At 42.4% G+C, this 12,829-nt stretch overlaps 1 long non-coding RNA gene across 1 annotated transcript; it reads right to left on the bottom strand.

Annotated features, from left to right (window-relative positions):
• Positions 1-454: 454 nt before the first annotated feature.
• LOC122181691 lies at positions 455-12,485 on the bottom strand. The gene is made up of 3 exons (XR_006179544.1): positions 12,442-12,485; positions 677-712; positions 455-474 (listed from the first exon to the last, which is right to left on the bottom strand). It is a non-coding gene; the product is annotated as an uncharacterized LOC122181691 (long non-coding RNA).
• Positions 12,486-12,829: the final 344 nt, after the last annotated feature.

The raw sequence follows: 12,829 nt of genomic DNA, 5'->3' as shown, positions 1-12,829 counted from the left end.
TAAGAGTACCAAAACAGACATCACATAGCAATTTTAATGGAGTTACTCAAAAATTACTGCATCTGCTAAACTGTAACAGAAATCCCCGAATAATCTTTTATGTTGACTGTGTTCATTCATACGGTCTCACCACATACTTGTTTTCAAGGCTTAACACAGGCTATTAAAGAAAAAGAATTGAGCACTAAATAAATGAATTCAGTATTTCAGAAATTGAATTTTCTTCTCAAACAGTGCTTAATCCACAGAACATTTTAAAACTGAATAAAATTGCACAGCCACTGAGACAAGGTTAACATTTTCATAAAGCATTTAGCAGCATAGTAAATGAAGTGACCAAGGTTTCTCTCAACGGAAAGAAAACGTGTGGGGGGGCAATGATAGCCACAACGCCCAGCGTCACATTTCATTTCCTGAAGAAAGAATAATGGGGATGTTTTCCTAGATATTTATCAAAGCAAAGCCTGCAGTGACCTGTAAGAATAAAGGCTCATGTTTATCAAATGCCAACTGCTCGGTAACCCATGCCGACTTTCAAGAACTATGAATTCAGGGACACAGGGCAAAAGAAGAATTTCAGGGCTGTAGCTGTGCGTCTCTGTAATTACTAACAACTGTGAAACCATTGGTTTGATGGCTGTAAATAATACACATCCCCTAGTGCATGAATTCATACCTCGTTGAGTTTGTTGTGCTGCATGATTTAAAGCTCCTGTGCAAAGAAAAAAAGCACACTTCTATTTTGCAAGTACAATAAGGAATGGAGAGTTAGGACGTAAAGAGTAGAAAGGGGAAAGTAGAAACTGGCTAAGTTCTGACTCACAATAACGAATCTGTTCATGCCCTTGTGCATGCAGTTCCAGTGAAAGCAACAGAAGCTGAACAGAAAAAAAATCAGCAGAAATTTGAAAAACTCATTTCACTTTCAGTGTTAGATCTAGCATCCATAGCATTTAGAATAACTAAAATAAATCGACGTGGGAGGGGAGAAAGGCTCCACAGGTTGATTTTTTTCATAATTCTATAAAACAAGGGCAATCATTTAAATAGAAAATCTTTAAGACTCATGAACTGCACAGAAGTTAACCATACCAGACCTAAGAAATTTCCAACCAGATAAAAATATTTTTGGGCTGTTTATCTGGTAATTTCTAGTGATGCATTACAACTGCTCTCTGTAAAAACTCCTGCTTAAGAATTTAGCCAATATTTTATATGTCTACCCCAAAAAGCAAAGCCTCAGGACAAATATTTCAACTTCTGCAAGGAACTTATTACTGTTCTTTCTATTATACCTGCTAAAAAGTCCTTTGGTTGCTCTAATTTTAAAAGTAGATATGAAACCACATGAGTACAATTATGTGCATGGATACTTACACTGAAATAGAATCATAGAATCACTAAGGTTGGAAAAGACCTAAAAGATCACCCAGTCCAACCGTTCACCTATTCCCAATAGCTCCTACTAAACCATGTCCCTCAACACAACATCCAGCCTTTCCTTGAACACCCCCAGGCTCGGTGATTCCACCACCTCCCTGGGCAGTCCATTCCAGTGCCTGACCACCCTTTCTGAAAAGTAATACTTCCTCATGTCCAGCCTGAATCTCCCCTGGCGTAGCTTGAAACCATTCCCCCTGGTCCTATCACTAATGACACGAGAGAAGAGGCCGACCCCCAGCTCACTACAACCTCCCTTCAGGAAGTTATAGAGAGCAATAAGGTCTCCCCTGAGCCTCCTCTTCTCCAGGCTGAACATTCCCAGCTCCTTCAGCCTCTCCTCATATGGCCTGTGTTCCAGACCCCTCACCAGCTTTGTTGCCCTTCTTTGAACACGTTCCAGGGCCTCAATATCTTTCTTGCAGTGAGGGGCCCAAAACTGGACACAGTACTCGAGGTGCGGCCTCACTAGTGCTGAATATAGGGGAACAATCACCTCTCTGCTCCTGCTTGCAACACTGTTTCTGATGCAAGCCAGGATGCCATTGGCCTTCTTGGCCACCTGGGCACACTGTCGGCTCATGTTCAGCCGAGCATCAATCAATACCCCCAGGTCCATTTCCTCTACGCAGTCCTCCAGCCACACCGCCCCAAGCCTGTAGCGTCGCCTGGGGTTGTTGTGGCCGAAGTGCAGGACCCGGCATTTGGCCTTGTTGAAACTCATCCCATTGGCTCCAGCCCAGCTCTCCAGCCTGTCCAGATCCCTCTGTAGGGCCTCGCTACCCCCAGGCAGATCCACACTTCCAGCCAATTTGGTGTCATCTGCGAATTTACTGAGGGTGCACTCGATGCCCTCATCGAGGTCATCAATAAAGATATTGAAGAGGACAGGCCCCAGCACCGACCCCTGCGGAACACCACTCACGACCGGTCGCCAGCTGGATTTAACTCCATTCACCACCACTCTCTGTGCCCGGCCCTCCAGCCAGCTCCTTACCCAGCCAAGAGTGTACCCATCCAAGCCTCTGGCTGCCAGCTTCTGCAGGAGAATGCTGTGGGAGACAGTGTCAAAGGCTTTGCTGAAGTCTAGGTAGACCACATCAACAGCCTTTCCTTCATCCACCAGATGGGTCACTAGATCATAGAAGGAGATCAGGTTGGTCAAACAGGACCTGCCCTTCATGAACCCATGCTGGCTAGGCCTGATCCCCCGGTCACCCTGCACATGCCGCATGATCTCCCTCAAGACGATCTGCTCCATAACCTTCCCTGGCACCGAGGTCAGGCTGACAGGCCTGTAGTTCCCCGGATCCTCCTTACGACCTTTCTTATAAATGGGAGTCACATTGGCAAGCCTCCAGTCTTCTGGGACCTCACCAGTCAACAAGGAGCGCTGACAGATGATGGAAAGCGGCTCGGCTATCACCTCCGCCAGTTCCCTCAGCACTCTCGGGTGGATCTCATCTGGCCCCATCGACTTGTGACAGTCCAGCTGGAGCAGTAGGTCTCTGACTGTTTCTTTCAGAATCACAGGGGGGTTAGTGTGCTCCCCGGCCGAGATTACCAGGTCAGAGAGAGGGGTATCCTGAGGATAACTGGTCTGACTTTTAAAGACAGACGTAAAGAAGGCATTCAGAACCTCCGCCTTTTCCTTATCCTCAGTGGTCACATTCCCAGCCTCATCCAGCAAAGAGTGGATATTCTCCTTTGTCCTCCTCTTACTGTTAATGTATTTATAAAAGAGTTTCTTATTCCTTTTCACACCAGCAGCTAGGTTAAATTCAAGCTGGGCTTAATAAAATACACATCTACATGAAACCCACAGCTGTCCTACATGCACATCAATGTATTTTATTGCAGTCAATTGATGTTTGGCTTCTAGGTTTTACTGCTATTTAAAATTAATGTACTGTGAAGAAGTTAGTGTTTTGTTTTGTTTTTTTTTTCCAGGAAGCCAGATAAAATTTCTCAGATATCATCATTTCCTCAGTGTAGGGTTTGCTCCTCTCACAATCTGACATGCAACTTGTAAAAGAAAAGTAATCTAGATCAATTGTCATACCCAATCACCTGACAACTGCAGTTACACAAAGCAGTATTAAGGACATTCCTGTGAGTGGCTACCAGAGATGTTCAAGCGGTACTACTGCTGTTCCATTTCACAGTTTGCTACAGGAAGCAACGATACCTGTATTATTAACCCACTGATATAAACATCAATTACTCTCACTTTAAAGAGCTCATCTCACATGGTTACAGGAGCTTCATGAACATCACTGGGAACAGACAAGCTCCATGAAATAACACTATTGATAAACCTTACAGATTTGGAAGAGAAGTTCACATTCAGTAATACCCTTTTTAGTAGGCTGGTAGGCAATTCGCAGAAGTAGGAATGTCACATAAATTTCCTTCTTGCAAAGCGGAAGTCACTTAATTCTACATAATCAGAGCAACCTAACATTTCCTGAACTTGCAATGAAGAGACAATACTAAGCTTCCTTCACAGCAGGAGAAGCCTGGGGACATTTGAGCAAACTCCCGGAATGGGGGAAAGGAGATTGCTTGGTTTGTAAGGTGTCTTCCTGTGTGTGTTTCTTTTTTCTTAATGAGTCACTCATCTGCACCAACAGCCACTGAAAACCATAACACAAATGTCAATTGCCTTAACTGAACAGTTCCCATCTTTCTTTTTGGTCTTCTTTTGAGACAGGTTTTAACGAATAAAAGCACAGCCTGGTACCTCTGATACTGATGTTTTTAAAAATGAAAAGAATACTCAAAAGAATAGCATGGCTTTCATCCTCAATAAATATTCTTCCTATCAAGCCCTAGAAATTAAGATTACAAATCCATTACATGTACATCACACATAGACATGCTCAGGAGTCTCACTTTTTCAACTTGAGGAGTGGCATTCACAGCAAACAGACGATGGAAGCATCTCTATTGCAAGAGCAACTAACTGAAAATAAGCTGTCAGATTAGTATTTCCTTCTCAGCACATCCACACTACACTACCATCACCTCTCAGATTCACCGTAGAAAAGATAGGCCCAGATCAAGTTTGCTGTGTCCAGCAGCCCCTTCTAGCATGGACCTGCTGCCGTGCTTCCACCTCACTGCCCCCAGTCCCTCAGACTTGGAGCTGGCAGCCACACCGCATTCCTAAGGGCTGGAGGATCCTGCAACAACTTACAGCAGGACCAGGTTGCACACACGTCCTGCTCAGAAGCCCTTTTGCCACTGACGCTCTCTCTAAGCACATAAACATGAAGCTGTCAGCAAACCCTTCCACCGTAGTACACCCACAGTCATCCAATGCAGGACTTCACTTACTTGCATTACAGACACACTGCACTGCAGGCAGTACAGCAGCTGCAAGAATCTGCTTTGTTAGCACAATCTCTATGCACTGTCTCTATTCAACAGGAAGGAAGACTCAACTGCCAGAACCTCTACTTTATAACCTCTCTTTATACAAAAAGGGTAATAGGAGGATAGAGCTGTATCACCTCAAAGCTTTCATTTACACATTGGGCAAGCAGTGACATCAAGAAACAAAATGACAGTCTTTCTAAAAGCACTTTCAGTATAAACACTGCTGCTTTCATCTTCCTAGCTTAAGACAACTCACTGCATTAGGAAATCCAAGCTTGAAAATTAAGAGCAATCTCACTCAACTAGTAATTGTACAATTGCCAGATGCATTTCTTTCCTCAAACCGAGTATTTCAAGCAACTAAATTCAGCACACCCTTAACAAGCAGCAAACGTGTTGTGAAGAGAGAAGTGCTAACATTTTCAAACAAATCTGATGACATGAGAGAATATGATTCTATTTGTTGCTGGTGAGAAGAACATGCTCTTGGTGCAATTGATTTCACACCTAAAAGGCAGAGGTTTCAAATAAGAACACTGCTATTTTTGGTCAGTCAGTAGAAAACAATTTCAGAATCTGATAGCAGCTCCGTCCATTAATTACAAGCTAAAGATCAAGAGTGTCAAAACCTTGCAAAATCCCCAGACACGAATTGTAATGATTCCCTACTGCCTCAGGAGAGTTCAGAAGGACTGTTCCCTCTTTTCCTGGCTTATCTTTACATGTCCCTGAGTAGCAAAAATTATCAGCACAAACATTTCATGAAATAAGACCACGGTGAACACAGACAGGAGATTCATCTCTCACATTCCGTACAGCAGACTTCAGCTGGTGAGTAACTGTTCTGCTAAGTACTTCCATGCATTACAGCCAGGTGAGAAGCAGGGAACAATATTCACAACATAATTGCTAAGGCATCCATCCATGCCTGCCATCTTCATTTTCCACAAGCACATCAGGCACTTAGGAACACCATAAAAGCCTTCTGTGAATTTGTGTAGCAAATATATTATGGACAGACAAAACGAAACGCAGAAATATTATGCCATAAATGGGCTGAAACACGATAGGGAAGAGTTGAAATGGGCTTCACTGTGAGTTAATAATCACAGAAACATAACCTGGGCATTGCTGTCCCAAAGGAAGGTGACTATAGTAAGTTGCTGTTCAAGCCAATCAATGCATCTGACCATCTGGTGCAGAATTTGCAGCAGAAATTCACAGAAATTGTTCAGCGTAATGATTCATTTCACTGAAGTATTAGTTGTAATAGGTTGGCATAGCAATAACTTGCCATTTTCATCTATGCCATCAAGTTCTGACTATCCTGGAAAACTTAAGCGGTATCTGATGCAGCATTAGTGCTTCCTGGAAAGGAACTGCGCAAGCAACACCAGGCGATTTTGAATTTGTCATCCATGACTTGGAGGTAAGGCCTGCAATTTACTTGGACTGTGATCAAATTCAGAAATCAAAACAGCATAAGATGTTAGAACAACTTTTTAGTAGCCAAGCTATCATTTTCTCTATCTTTTCCTCTCCCACATTGAACAGAGCACTTAAAAAAAAGAAAAAAAAAAACTTCAGGATGCTTCTATCTTTACTTGCCTTACAAAAGCATCACACTGACTTTTTGACACTATGAGAAAATAAACAGGGGGAACTGAAGATAAAATAAATAACTAGTTTCTGGAAAGAGGTGCTAACCAACATAAATGACATCTTTTAGAATAAGTTGCAGAAAAAAAAAAAAAAAGGATAAGTTACCCCTCCCACAGGGTTTGTTTGGGAGATGGGGAAATCATTTCCATGTTTGCCTTCATTTTGAATTCCCTCCCTGATTTTGAAGTGATGGCCCTGGCTTCTTCAGTTATTTCTAAGGCACTGGGACTTCCAGCCACCTGAACAAGTAACTTCAGCCTACAAGCATTTAGTAGCAAGGTGAATTCCCTTTCTTACAGACCATGAAATAGGCGTGCCTTCTAAAGAGACCTAACATTCACAGCCACAAACCAGGTCACAGCTACCACCTTCTAAGCTTAACTGACACCTCTTAATTCTGTTGTACAGTGGAAGAAGTGACCCTACTTACATGTCAATAGGCATCTCTCCTCTAGGTGAGATAAGTAAGCAGCAGTGAGCTACCAAAAGGTGAAACAGCTCACGTGTCTTGGACTTCACAGAGGTATACGGTGTGGGAATCAAATGTTGTTTCTGCATTAGAATTGGATAATATTATCTTTATTTCACGATCTCCGCTATCGTAGCTCTTTTTGGGAGTCCTTCTACTTAACCTGGGGAAGATCTCTGATAAGTTTACATCACTTATCCTCCAGACGAACCTTCCCAGGAACGCACACTCTGTGTATAGGTGTATAGATGTATATTTTTGTCATACACACTGCAAGAATATCCTGCACGAGAGCAAACCAGAGAACAAATGACGGCCTGCCCGAGGAAGCGCCTCAAAAGACATCGGAAGGCCTGGCATCATCCCCCCAGTGCTCTTTGCTTAACGACGACTTGAAAGAAAATCACCATATCAATAGGACAAGGAGAGCACCGAGACATCTTGGAAACAACAGGATGGCTGCTGACTGACACCAGATAACAAATAAATTAACAACTAAATAGCAAATGTAAACCTTCTGTAAGATTGTGACCCTGGAGTACGCAGCCAGTGGGGAACAGAGGAGGGGTGAGGTAAGGGGAAGAAAACAGGGTCTAAAGGCAGTCATGTTGTGTCCATAGGCGCGCTCCTGCTTGCGGGATGCCCGCCATTGCAATCGCGAATAAATTCTGCTTTTATCAGAGATACCGTCCTGACAAAATTACTTGGAGATTTCCAACAATTTGGAGGCTCGTCCGGGATTATTATCACCTCTTCGGGAGTTTCCCTACTGCCCTGCACAGGATAGGTGCACCCCGCTGATTTCAGCGGTCCTGTCTGGGCGGTGAGGTGACTCCTTGGGACGGTCGATAAGAAAGGGCTCTGCGAAAGACAAGGGGCAGGCAGGCGCGGGTGTTGGCCATTGCGACCCGGTAACTTCGTGCACGGACCAAAGTAAGAGAATTTTAACTCTTTCCTTGGGGTCGGTTGAGACTCTTGAGTGTGTGTGACTGAGACGCACTGTCAGTGCGAAGCGAGTGCTGAGTGCCGACCTGCGGCTCGGCTGTGCCGCGAGGAGCACGGCCAGGGACAGACGGAGTGGCTGCTAGTGGAAGGAAGAGAAACTGAAACGTTAGTAATGGCTGTGATGATGAAAGTTCGGAAAGTGAAGAAGGGCTTGCGAAAAACAAGCTGAGGAAGGCAAAGTTGAGCAAGGTGTAACAGAAATATCCTTTACCAAGAAGAGGTAAGGGGAAGCCTGGAAGGGCTCAGGCAGAGTTCCACCCCCCACAGGACTGAAAGCAGCAGAGGAAGCAGGGTAAAGAGGTTTGTTTTCTGATACAGGTGCCTCTTGCTCTGTGCTACACCAAGAATTATTACCCGTAGATGATTTTTGTAATAGTTGTAGGTGCTACTGGCAAGAAAAGTTTACTTTTTTTTTTTTGGACCAATTAAATACAGGCTAGGAGAATAAGTAAGAATTTATAAATTCTTGTACATGCCAGGTTCTCCAAAACCATTATTTGGGCATGACATGTTAGAATAGTTGAATATAGAGATTAAATTCAGTAGAGAAAATTGGAGCTACCTGTCATGCAAGACCAATGGATTGAAAATTTTAAGTCTGGCTTTAACACAAATTGGGAAAAGCAATGTTGTACTCCCAGAAGTTACGTTAATCCTACATTGGGTATACACAGGATTGCAAGCAACAGGGATGCCTGACAGAGCCAAAAATGCAGCCCAATGAAAGTTAAAGATGGGAGCCAGCCCAACCAGGGTAAAGCAATGCTCTTTGAGAATACAAGATTGTAGGAGGATAAAAGAAATGAAAGTAACTTCTTGGATTTTGGATTATTAATTGGATGGAAATCTAAATACAGCACCCCAATCTTGCAAATGAAAAATTGGATGGCAAGAGCTATAGCTTGGTACAAGATTTGAAGGCAATTAATAGAAATGTTGAATATATACAGCCCATGGTGTATATCTTTATTAACCAAGTTAAGGAATAAGCAGGTGGGGTTTACCGTTCTGAATTTGAAGTATCCCTTTTTCTGCCTGGTTTTGCCAAAGAAAGTCTAAAATTGTTTGCATTTGAATAGGAAAACTCAAATACGGAGAGAAAAAATATATTAAAAATAATAATAATAATTCAGTTAACCCGCACAGTGTTACCCAGGGTTGTAAGAACAGCCCGATGATTTTTGAGAACTGGTCAACTCGTGAGCCTGAGATTTGGGTTCGCCATCTCACAGTGGAACTTCACTGCAGTACGTGGATGCTACAGTAACAAAGGAATGTGAGCTTGCTGAATTTCTTGATTGAAATGGCTATCAAGTTTCTCAACAGAAAGTACAACTGATCAAAGAGAAGGAAGCAATTTGCTGAACACCCAGAACACCAAGGCAGAGCTGCCTCCAAGCCAGCAGTGTGTGACTGCATGGAGACTGTCTGTGCCAGCTGGTCAGAGCTACAGGAGGAACCGTTGGACAACACTGAGGAGTCCTGGATTCATCGATAGAAGCAGTTTTGTGAAGACAAGGAAACCATAAGGCAGGACATGCAGTAACTGCTACTGACAAGGTAACTGAAGCAAAACCATTACCTGGGGGGACTTCCACTCAGAAGGCTGAAATAACTGCCTTGACAAGAACCTTAAATATATGGACAGGTGCTAAATATGCTTTTGGGGTGGTACCCACTCACGGTACCATCTGGAAAGAGCAAGGATTGCTTACATACAAGGAAAACAAATTCAGCATGATGTAAATCTACCAAAGAACATCATGACTGTTATACATTGTAAAGGACATCAGAAGAGTGACACTGTACAGGAAACTGGGAATATGATGGTGGATCAGGTGGCAAAACAGGCAGCTGGAGGAACCAGGCAACTGATTTTATTGCAGAGATTGTTCAATAGGTCAGCAAGCATTGGGAATAAATTGGCAATTGCACATCACACACAGATCACAGGCAAGTGGTCAGGAGGAAAAGATGATCTAACTAAATCACAGGTTGTAAAACTGGGCCAGGAAGCTGGACTATCCTGACCACAGTTGTTGCCTTTGGCTCTTCTTAATACCAGAACAAAACCTAGAGCCAAAGAGGGATTAAGTCCTTTCAAAATACTGTACAAAAGGCCTTATGTTGTGCAACTGGAGATCTCTACCCAAGTAGGGAGCGAAACACTAACTAAGGTTAAAGGTGAAGACAGACTACTTTTGATCAACTCTATGCAGAGAAACATCAGGAAAAAAATATGCTCAGTTAGTTACTGCATCTTGTTTTTACCCAGAACAGTCAGCGCTATTCCCAGAAGTCAGCACAAAGAACCTCATAGCATCATTGTTTAAAACCCTTTATAAATTGAAGATCAACACTTTAATTATAAACAAGATCTAGATGACTAAAGCAGTTGACAAGCGTAAAAACTTTCAACTACCTTTGCAGTTGTTTGCTGCTCTTCGAAGGGACAAAGCTTTCTCTGTTCTATAAAGCCACAAGTGCCTGACACTTGAACGAGTAGCTCAGGGAGTAACTAGTGATCACTGTTACTGTAATAAGATTTCACTGTCCTACAGCTAATTTCAGTTTATCATGTCATTTCTAATCAACAGTCCTTCTCTGAAAGATACATGATCTGCTTTTTTTATCTGAATACACTACGTGAATGTGAAAAACCTACAAGAGTTCAAGGAGAGGTTAGCCTGATTGACAGAAGAAAAACACTCCAGGGAGATGCACTCTACTTGCACTACTCAACTTTGCCTCAGTAATTCCCTAAGCTAGTCTGTTGTATTTTGTGCAAGTACCAGGACATGATCCTATGCTTGCTTAGACTTTGCTCATTGGCTGACTTGAGCTGCAGTCTAAGACAGGAATATCATTTCTGGCAGTCTGGAGCTGACCCAATAGGTTGCTCTGGTTCTCGTTAGCATCATACTATTAAGTCTTTGTCAGCTTATGCATATATAATTACCTCACAGAAACCAGGTTAGAATATATTTCATTCAGATACGAGTTACAGTCCTTCTTGAGAGTACATTAACTCCAATGCAATGCCCACTTCCAGCTTACCGTGCAGTAAAAACCAACCCACTTCAATTGCTTACTCAAAAAAATACTACATAAAACTGAAGATGCATTAACACACACCCTGATCTGCGCACTAACAAGGTGCAGCTCTTCATCTCCCTTGTGCAAGTACCCACTAAAAAAAAAAAAAAAAATCAGCCAGAAACCAACACTAAAATGTTGAGAACTGCTCCCAACCTCTCCCACCTGCATCTCATTAGGGAGCACACCTGAACTCCTCCTAAACCAGTACACACCTTCCTACATAGAAGTCTCTATAATTTACCATTCTAACAAACATTCCACATCCCCTCTAACTAAGTCACTTACCAGTGTTCAATAGTAGGTATTTCCTCTATTTTACATCTGCCAAGTTCTTTAAGAGGAATTTAAGCCAGAAGATTCACATGCAGATATAACTCAAATGGCTAACTGCAAACTGTTAATGGTGGACAGACTTGTGGTTCAGAGAACTTGCAAAATCTCCGATAGAATTCCTTTTACACCCCAAATACGTTTTTTCAAAACAAAACAATGAAAGATCAAGCTTTTTGGTTCTACACAGCTGATTGTTCCATACAAATTAAAAGCATTAAAAAAGCCTTTTTTTCAAGTTCTTCTTAGAAAACAAAAATCATTTCAGGTTAAGAAGAAAACGCTCTTCAGTGTACTAAATTACTAAAACCGTAAAGAAGCAAGAAAAATTTTAAAAAAAGCTATTTTCTTTATTATCAGTGAATGAGGAGACCCAGAGCTTTTCCTTGGCTGGCTGATTGTTTTAGTCTCCCACCACAACAAAACACACACAGCATTCTTCAAGCGAGTACTTATCAAGTACTAACATAGAAAAAACAACTGCCTCAGGTCTGTTTTAGTACAAGCAGTATCATTGACTCGCACAAACTTGGGATAAACACACACCACATAAGTCCCTGAGGCGCCTGGACAAGAAGCTAGGAGATATGGTTTAGTAGCTTGTGGCACTGATAGGAATGGGAGGGTGGTTGGACTAGATGATCTTGCAGGTCGTTTTCCAACCTTGTGATTCTGTGAAGCACTATTAAAACCTAACAGATTTTACCTCAGCTGAGTAGCCTAGGCAATACATTCTAGACACACCCAATAAAGAGCAATATAAACTTCATACCTACACAATAACACAACCTCAAAACCTCTACAATCATATCACACAAAAACAGTACCTGTGTTATAAGCCTTTCAGAATCAACTCACATACTTTAATTATTATTATTATTACTTTAATGAACCATTTCTTCCTTTCAAAAACACAGAGGTGCATACCTATGTTTTTTCAATTCCCTGTTCCCAAGCCTACAGTCAATGAACATTCAGATGCTACAGTACAACAAAGAGCTTGGCTACGTAGCTGTTACACCAAAGCAGAAAACAGAAAAAACAGAGACACTCACCCACATCGTAGGCCCGCTTAGGAAACCCTGGTGGAGAGGAGCTCCAAAACAGATCCTTCCCCACTGCTGGTCAGCCCTTAAATGGCTCTAGGAGAGGTGGAGCCAGGCTGCACCCCTTCTGGCAGCACAGTTAATTGCCTCCACCTGTGCTCCCGTGGCTGACTCGCTGCTCGCCTCAGGTGATCAATCAGAGGTTCAGGCCGAGATTCAGCAGTTCTCATCCACTAAGGGACTGCCTGCAGTAGGAGAGTTAAAACAACTCTATTACCAAAAATAATAATAAACATTAAAAATAATTTAAAAGTTACCAAGTTACTCAGACATAGACTCAAAAATCTCCCAATGTACCATTAGCTTGCATTCATTTTTAACAGAGTTTACTTACTGC

Source organism: Lagopus leucura, unplaced genomic scaffold, assembly GCF_019238085.1.
Source record: "Lagopus leucura isolate 7727_CA_CO unplaced genomic scaffold, USGS_WTPT01 Super-Scaffold_100012, whole genome shotgun sequence".
NCBI lineage: Eukaryota > Metazoa > Chordata > Aves > Galliformes > Phasianidae > Lagopus > Lagopus leucura.
This window is presented reverse-complemented; position numbering and strand designations above follow the sequence as displayed.